This window comes from Hydra vulgaris, chromosome 06 (assembly GCF_038396675.1).
Source record: "Hydra vulgaris chromosome 06, alternate assembly HydraT2T_AEP".
NCBI classification, from domain to species: Eukaryota; Metazoa; Cnidaria; class Hydrozoa; order Anthoathecata; family Hydridae; genus Hydra; species Hydra vulgaris.
This window is the reverse complement of record NC_088925.1, coordinates 45,744,159-45,753,876: the sequence shown is the minus strand read 5'-3', so window position 1 is coordinate 45,753,876 and position 9,718 is coordinate 45,744,159. Positions and strand designations below refer to the sequence as shown.

The 9,718-nt window shown below is 28.4% G+C and overlaps 1 long non-coding RNA gene across 1 annotated transcript; it reads left to right on the top strand.

Moving 5' to 3' along the window:
• Nucleotides 1–396: 396 nt before the first annotated feature.
• LOC136081900 (uncharacterized) lies at nucleotides 397–9,129 on the top strand. Its single transcript, XR_010639238.1, has 2 exons — nucleotides 397–765; nucleotides 857–9,129. It is a non-coding gene; the product is annotated as an uncharacterized LOC136081900 (long non-coding RNA).
• The last annotated feature ends 589 nt before the right edge of the window (nucleotides 9,130–9,718 follow it).

Genomic DNA, 9,718 nt, shown 5'->3' with positions numbered 1-9,718 from the left:
AGTTTAAACGGGTCAAACGGGTCACCACGATGCTCAATTCTAAAGGTTTAAATGGGTCGGGTCGGGTCTGGGTTTAGACCCAACTCTTTAATAGCCCTAATTGTATATATAGCATTTAGTCCTTAGAGATTTAAAATTTAATTTTGCCACTGGGCCCCGAGTCAGCTTGGAATGGTCATGTATGAAAGTATAACAAGCTTAGAGAAATTGTTTACTCTAAGCTTGTTGTTATGAAAATAACAAGCTTAGAGTAAACAAAAAATAAAATTAATGAAATCATAACTAAGTATTTTAATAAGGTTTTAATGTTGCTGTTGAGTTAGTTCGCTAGCGCATCAGCCAGCTTAGTTTCTTAACAAATGCCCGCGAAATTGCATCATTAAAGCAATAGCAGCATGCGCCACGCTCACTTACTTTCTTGGTCTTAAGATAGATCATGCGCTATCTCTCTCCTGCATATCTGTTCTCTTTACGTTAATTCAATTCGAGTTATCTTGCTGAAATACACAAGAAGTTATAAACATATTGCAGTTTTTATTCTAGAGTTGCACTCCTCCTAAACTCTTTATAGAGTTTAATGCAAGATTAACGTAAGAGCCCACGATTAAAAAGATATTTGAAGATCAAGAAGTTTACTCTTTATAGAGTTTAATGCAAATTTAAAAAGATATTTGAAGATCGTTGAAGTTTACTCTTTGTAGAGTTTGATGCAAGATTAACGTAAGAGCCCACGATTAAAAAGATATTTAAAGATCAAACAGCTAGGTGCTTTTTATATATTAATTAAATTTGGTGCGACTGTTGATTTTTTATTTGAGATCTTGTGATTTCATTATTACATTTTGATTATTTTTAGATTTAGTGTTACAAAAGACATTCTCGGTGGAGAATTCGTTCGTTGCAAAGATAATCACGATTAACAGCTGAGTGTTTTTGCTATTTGATTTATTATTGAGATAATTATTATGAGATATATTTTAAAAGTGCTTATGTTATATTGTGATAAGTCAAGAGAAATTAAGTTAAAAATTATAAAATCAAGATTAGACAAGGTTTGTGATACCCTTTGCGATACTTCTTAACTATACGTTTAGTCGCTAAAATATTTTGCTACCATTTTGAAATTTATTTTATTGAATTGCGCTCATCGTTTACCGATAAATTTATTCAAATAATTTACAAATAATTATTGAATTTTATTACAAGTTCTTTAAAACGTTCAAAGTTAATTGCCGTTTTGAGAAATACTTTTAAGATTAGAAATCTCGTTAAATAAGAAATAAGATCTGCGAAATGTTTGTTCCTACTACTAAAAGAAGAATGAGAACTATGAATGATAAATCTATAATAAAATTATTTGATCAAGCTTTTTTAATTATTTCATTAAATTAAATAACTAAAACTTTAGATGATGAAATTTCAGCATTAATCAAGGAAGTAGATAAGCTACAAATTAACAATGATTTGGCCATCGATTTTACAAAAGCTTTAATCAAGAGACTTCTGTTGTAAACAATTATTTAAGTATATTTTCTACCAAGTCTAATGATAACACTAGTTCTATATCTATATTTAAAGCTAATAAAACAATTCAGTCATTTGATGCCCATTACAGTAATAGGTAAAAGATTATTAGGAAATTTTTGATCGCGCAATTAATTAAAATAAAGACTAAAGTAAAATCAACAAATATAAGACGTAAGAAATTTAAACATTACAGAATGTGAAATGTGTTAAAATGCGAGTTAAGGGATCGTCCGTAAATTACGTAACGCAAAATTTCACAATAAACAAAACAAAGAAAGATTAAAAGTTTAACTTCGCAGAGTCTTAATCTAAATAAAAAATCAAAATAGTCTATTAAGATTAATGAAAATCGCGGCGCAAAAGAGCTTTTTTTTTTTTTTTTTTGACGTTCAAAAATATACATTCCGTAATTTACTAACAAAATATAAATATAGCAGGGGCGAGAAGAAGACTAATATGTCTTATCACCAAGCCCCTTTATAAATTCCGTAAATGTAAAGGTTAATTTTAAAATGAGAAACTTCGTTAAATTTATAAAATAAACAAATGTACAAAAGTGGTAAAATAATAAATAAAACATCTATTAATAAAAAAAAAAAAAAGTTAAAAATTAGCTAGAAGCGCTATAGGCTTAGCAAAAAACAAAAACAATAAAAATATATATATTAGGATATAAATAAATTTTACTCAGTCTTTTTCTAAAATTAATATACTTTTCATGTATTTGATAGATAAATCATAATGTAATTTCAGAAATAGTTTTGTGGTAAATCATTCTTTATTAATAGCTGTCTTAGTTTTGTCTTAAACTCATTAAGCATTGTTAGAGTTTTAAGTTCAGTTAAAAGTATTTTAATAGCTTAATATCTCCAACTTAGGTTTTAAAATAAATTTCGCTTTGCGTAATTTATGGACGATCCCTAAAGGCATGTGAGCACACGAATTCTTCTGACTCGTTTACTTTACCCTTTACTTCTAATACGTTTCATTCCAGTTAAAATTCAAACAAACATAAGTTTGTATAAACCCCTCTCAATTTGAGGGGGTTACAAACTTTAAATGGTCATAATTTTTGAACGCAGAAAGATAATAACATTAAACTTAAAATTTATTGATGAATATAAGTCTAGTTGAGAATAGTACAAAAGTTATTTAATTAACTTTTTGCGCCTTACGATTGGGGTGGGTGTTTGGAGTATGAAATTTAAGTGCTTTTTTTTGCGAAGCATCATTATTTGACACAAGTATGAACATACTAATGTTTGGAGATCTCAAACACTAAAAAATGCAGGATCTGTAGTTTACATCGTAATTTTAGATTACAAACAGTTGTTTTATAAAAATGAAATAAATTTTAAATTAACAAACGCAAGAAACAATAAAATATGATGCAATTTGATAAAAGACAATACTAACTTCAATATGCACAAAGAAAAACAAGAGCTCATTTCAAAGAAAAAGAAATACAAGAGCTGATTTAAAGTAAAAAATTATAAAATTATAAAATTTATTTATTAAAGTGATTATTAATTTATTGTTTCAATTTATTGTTTGGCAATTTGTTGATACAAAAAAGATCTAGTAATTATTTTACAAGAGATATAATTAATCTTAGCAGATTAAAAGTGGGAAATGGTGTTATTTAATGGTGTATTTACAGAAATATAAGTGAATTTAAAGACGTAAACTCAAAGATACGATCAAAGATACCATCAAAAAAATATAATTTTTTACATGTTCTGATAATGAAAGTTCTCCTCCATATAATCTGTTTTTATATTACAACATAATTACATTTTAATATAGCTATAAGTACATTTTATTATAGTTATAATTTGTTCAAATGAAGTTTAAGTGAATATGACCGTCTTAAGATAGTAGTTAAAAGCTTGCCCTAGTATGGTTTAAATTAGAAACTTTAAATTTCATTATGTTATTAAATTAAATTTATATTTCTAGAACAGGAAACAGTTCTCAAACAGGAAATAAAAAACAAAGTTCTTTAGTATTTAACTAATTCTGAAAGCGAGTTTCTAAGAAAGAAAATTTGTGTTAACTTGTGTACTGAAAAATATAGTACTTGGCTTAACGTGTTGTGCTGATGTTAAGTGTCTTAAACAAAAATATGTTAAAAACCCAAACTTATATACATGAGTCCTTAAGATAAATAAGGTTTTTGTATTTTAAAATTCTAATAAAAAAATTAAAACAAAATAAACAGGTAATACTTTATATAATTAAAAAAATATAAACTATATAAAAAAATTAAAATCTCTAGTAAACAAATCAAATTTAAAACATTCTAATAAGAGGTTCAAAGACAACTCTCAAAAAAAATCCATAGTTCATCTGTAAATTTGTTATTTTATAGACTCAAAAGGTGAGGTTAGCTTACTAACTACTACTAGTTACTACTAGTTACTAGTTTATTAACTACAACTAGTCTACTCTAGTTCTGATTGAGGCAAAATAATAAAATTTATTCTATATTTGATTTTTTCTACATATTTCCCTTAAAAAATTGCTTATGCCACCTTTTCTATAGATAATAAATGTACCAATTATTCCGGTATAATTACTGTTTTAATTTTTTTTATTTTTATTTTTGTTAATTCTTTATTTGCCAGAATAAGTACAAGGTAATTTTGCATTAAATATATTATCGGCAGGACTTCTAAAAGTTCACAGGATCTTATTATGAAGCCCTTTACAATCTATATCACAACAAAAAATACAATATTCTATTATTCTTCACAATCTCTATAATAAACAAAATAAAGTTTAAATCAAAACAACTTTAGTCCTATAAATAAATAAATATATTTTGTGTTGAAAAGAAAATTTCTTTTACTTTCCGTTTAAAAAACGAATGAGACCATTTAAAAGAACAAATCAAAATTAGGTAAAAACTATTTTGTTCCAAAGATAAGGACCACGATAAGAAATACAAAATTTGTCATTTTTAGTTTAGCAAAATGGCTTATTGATACTTTTACTGGCACGAAGATCATATTTGTTTTTAGGTTTCAAATTTTAAAGATTTATAAATACACTAGGTGATATATTTTCTTTACATTTAAACATAAAACACATAATCTTCAAAACATTTGTTTGTAAATATTCAAAACTTTCGTTTCTTTAAGAAGTGGTGTTGAGCTTGAAAATCAATTTGTAAAGGTAAATTTATCAGGCAAAGTATTTTTAATTTTTTTTTATTTAGAAGTTGGATAAAATGTATCCATTTTGTTTTATCGGTATTTAAAGATAATCTATTTTTTCTGAACTAATATTAAACTTTTTTAAGTTCGTTAGTCACATTATTAAAAAATATTTTAATGCCTTCGTGTGACTGAAATAAACTCTTATTGTCCGCAAAAATTATAGTCAATAAATTAGAAGCCTAATAAAGATCACCTACATATCAAAAATAAGAGTGGCCCAAGTATGGATCCTTGGGGAACATCACATGTTCTATTCGTTAATAATTGCGACGAAGATTCCTTATCAAAAATAAATTGTTCACGGTTACTTGATAACTTTTGAACCAATTTAGGGTTTTATCTCTCATACCATAGCTTTCCAGCTTTTTCAATAAAATATGGTAGTTGACAGTGTCAAAAGCTTTTGACAAATCAATGAATATGCCCAGTGTAAATTCTTAACGGAATCGATTTCTTTTTTTATTTCTTAAAACAAATTCCAAGTAAGAATTCTTAAAGGAATCGGCAATGCTGCGTGCTACTTGTAGAAAAGCGTATTCAGTAAAACTGTTTCTTTGAAAACGAATTGATTTTTATTGGGAATTTTATTGTCAATAAAATAAGTGTACAATCTGTTATAAGTTCTTCTTTCTAATAATTTTGAAAAGACTTATAAAATATAGGACAATAATCAGTTACGTTTGTAGAATCACCTGTTTTAAAGTAATTTTTGCTATTTTCAAACTATCTAGGAAAGATCCTTGAGCAATAGATGCTTTAAAAACTTTTTAGAGGATATCTTTAATAACATCAATAGAGTCAAAAATAATATTCCCATTTATATCATCTGGCGTAGTTGCTTTATTTCTTTTTAATGCTTTAAACGCCATTTCAAATTCACTAATATGTTTGATTTGAAATATTTAGACTTAAATTTGTTAATGAAATAAGTTCATCAACGGAGTTATTATCTACATAAGGAATTTTATTTAACAGACATTGTCTTATTTTTGAAAAAGACTTGTTGAATTCGGCGGCATTTTCATTCAAATTGTTTATTAAGTTATTTTTAATTTTTATTACAGCCGGCATAGAATTTGTGCTTGACCTATGTTTACCAGTAATTTCTTTCTCTGTTTGCCAAACTCGATTTGAATTATATTGTGTTTCAGAAGCAACTCTAAGTAGTAAATTTATTTGGCTTTTTTGCGGAGTTTTTCAAATAGAATTTTATAGACTGTGATGGTAGTTTTATGCTTTTCTGATTTAGTTTTTTTTAAATTTAGCATAGAGTTTTTGCTTTATTTTTGAGGACTTTTTAATTTTTTTAGTCATCCAAGGTCTTTGGCGTTAAGAATTATTTCGCGCAATGGAAAATTTGCGGCGTAAATATTTTAAAATTTTATAAAAAGTATTATAAAAAGAGTTAAAGATAGGGTTTATACCGTGATTGAAATTTATTTAAGGTTAGCGTTGTTATAAACACGTTTTTTAATTGTTACCTTTCCATGCATACTTGTTTTGGGGTTAGCGCTTTTGGAGAAAAAAAAGAAAGGAAAATGATCAGAAACATCAATTTTTAAAATGTCTTTTTTAAGCGTTATATTGAAAAAGTCATTGGTTAGATCGTTGTCAATTAAAGAAAAAAAATGATTTATAATTGTAGTAGGTTTGTCAATGATGGATATTGTTCCCGTTTTAAATAAATGGTTATTAACCTTTGGTACAGTTTGTTTGTGATTATACTGGAAACGATCTAAATTAAAATCTCACAGTATGTATTTTTCTTTTTCTTTTTTTGGTCAGTTTTTTAATTAAATTATGTATTAAATATTTGCTTAAGTACTCGGATCTTTAAGTTGGAGGCCCATAGCAGCAGCTCATTATGATATTTTTAGATTGTTTATTACTTCAACCGTTAAAATCTCGATATTTTCATCAGAAACTTTCATCTCGTTTCTAATATTATAAATTATGCTTTTTTCAAAGGGGCGTCAACAAATTACGTCACGCAATTTTTAACTGTTTTAGATACCTCCCTCCCTCACTTCGTTACAAGTTTGTAACTCTTTAGTAACTAGTTCCGTATTCACAAAATCACTGACTCTACTTCCGCGCTTACTAACATTACGCTCTAAATACATTGTATTAAAACCTAGAAAATATGGATTAGAGTTCAATTTAAAATCTTTTTCTATACACCAAGTTTTGGTTAAGCAAATAACGTTAAAAAAGATTTCCGTTTCGCAAATCATATTAAAATTTTTGTAAATTAATGTGGATTACATTAAAATAACGACGATTATCAACATTTTTAAGAATTCTTTTAATTTTATCTAGATAGTAATATGAACATTCAAACTTAGGTCCCTTTATTCTCAATAAAAAAATAATATCTGAATTAGACACGGTTAGCACGGATCCTGATAATGCCTACTTAGCTGACCCAAGAACACCACTTATACGGAAAGATAAGCGTACACATCAAGTTACTCTGTGATGCAAACTTGTAATCTTTTATTTTTGTCCGCGGAAAAAAAATTAATTTGAATGTTCAAATTGAGTAAAATTTTGACTTCATAGTGCGCCAATAAAAACAAATTGAGTAAAACTTTGAATTCATAGTGCGCCAATAAAAACATTTGTAGAATATGAATCACTCTATATAGTTTAATAAAAATTAGTTCAAATTTAGCCTATAGCCACACTTAACTCTTGACAAAATTTTAGTTTAATTGGTTGACTGGTTTAAGATTTATGACCGTTTTAGTTAAAATTTTGTCAGTTTTTTGCTACTTATACTTTAAAGCGTTACCGATTACTTTGATATTCGGTCACTATTTTTAAATAATGGTTACATGAGTGTTCTACTAAATAATTCCAACAATTTTTATTATAAGTATTTTATTGGTACATGTACCATTTTCTTTTTACAGACCAAAATACTGATTTGCTACTTAAAGCGTGGTTCGAATCCGTCGACGCGGCTTTCCAAGTGTGTGTGGGGGGGGGGGGGAAGTAAAAATGTAACTATTTTTAAATAAAAAACAAAATTTCTAAAAAAAGAGCCTACATTTCTCAAACAAAAGGGTCCTTAAAAAAAAGTGGGTAGACCATTGCCTCCTGGCCATAAATGCATAGCGTGAACATATCAGCATTTCCTAAGGTATAAACTACATCCAAAATGCTAAAAAAAAGTGCAAAACCTGGTCAAATGACTACCAGTTGGTAAATTTTTCAAAAATTTTAAAAAAATTTTTAAGTGAAAAAATAACCCTTTTTTATATTGTATTACCATAAAATAGTATCTGATTACATTTTAAATTTTTTGATTTTTTCCACAAAATATTTATTAATAAGCATATCAATGTACTCTTTTTATACAAATATTCTATAATAGTGTTTTTAAAGATGGTAAAAATGTTCATTATAAGCCGTATGCTATGAATTTCAGCAGCCCAATCTCTAATAACTCAAATTATTTTAGCAGTTCTTTCAAAAATGATTTCCAAAATCAAAACATTGACAGGCCCGCAGATGATTGGCTTTCGAATGACATTGCCGAAGAGCTTTGCATTAACAAAAACCCCGCCAGATTGGTGAAAAGACTTGAGACTTGAATTGATTGTGAGCCCAGTGTTCGCAAGTTTCCAGATTTGGCAAGACACTTGCATTTGACATCACACCATGTGCAAGGGTGCGTACTTAAATGGGTTTAAAGACCACAAATTATATTTGCAGCTTTCAAATCACAAGCCAAAATTAGTTTAACTCTATTTGCATTAACCAGTGACCAGATTTGTTCAGTATTGGAGAGTGTTTCTAGCAAATCTTCTGATACCCCCAACAAGAATTTGTCTTTTGACTCAGTGTCTTTACCAGTCCTTTGATTGAGAGATAGTTGTCGCGGTGAGCTGGTTTCATCTCGCAGTACCAACTGCTAAGGCAAAACTTGAGAAAACCTTTCACATTAATTCCGAGCTTAACATTATAGCCACCAGAAATTTTGAGGGAATGAATAACATAAACCACAAAATTTAATAAATCATTGCAGTGAGCAACAACCCGAACTGTACCAGAATCTCCTTTTCCGTCCGCGATGTTCAATTCACTGCAGGTAAAGAAATTGCTTAAGTGTTTACCTGCTCTTAGAAAATTCATGTAGAAATTTGGTTCTACCATCTCGCTGCATGATGTTTGGTTTACAGTTTTAGTAAGATTCTTTAATCTGTTATTTGATAGGCCCGTATTTAATTTTACATTTACAAGGGCTATAGTGGTCAATTTTGGAGCGCTTGATTATAGCTGAGCACTACTTTGACCTAAAACCAAAACATACATATTTTATAGTTACAATAAACTTTGTTTAGTAAGGTTGTGTAAAACTTTCAAATTATTAGTTTTTAAAGAAATTAGTAATATGTCAATAATATACTTACTGAAATCCATCTTGTGTTATTTCAAGACTATTTTAATATATATGTAAAAAGTATTAAAGTATAAATATTTACCGGGGGTTAATTTAAGTGGAGGCCCGCCGGATGCTTTAACAAGTAGAATGGCTCCTTCCAGAGATTATACTTTATTTGAAATAACTCAAGATGCGAATTGTTTGGCTGCTTTGGCATCTTTTGCTGCTAATGATTGAAGGTTTTCCCTGAACATTATTTGAGAGCATTGGGTGGAGCAAGCCTTTTTCTTAAGAGCTGAGGCATGTGCTGCAACGCACATTTGGTTTTTTCTCAATAGTGGTTTGCTCTACAAGAGGATGTTTTTCTTGCAGCTTTGAACAACCAATTTGGCATATTAGGCAACAACACATTGTGCTTCTTGTTTCAGATCTCGCTTGTATTGACTTAAAATCAAACAAAGGCGGTAAAATCAACTTCCTTCCCCTCTTGTTTCCTGCGCAAAGTAGTTCTACACGATTCACAGAATCCTATTGGTACCCGAGTATCACTGATATTGATATTTGTAATAATGTATAGATG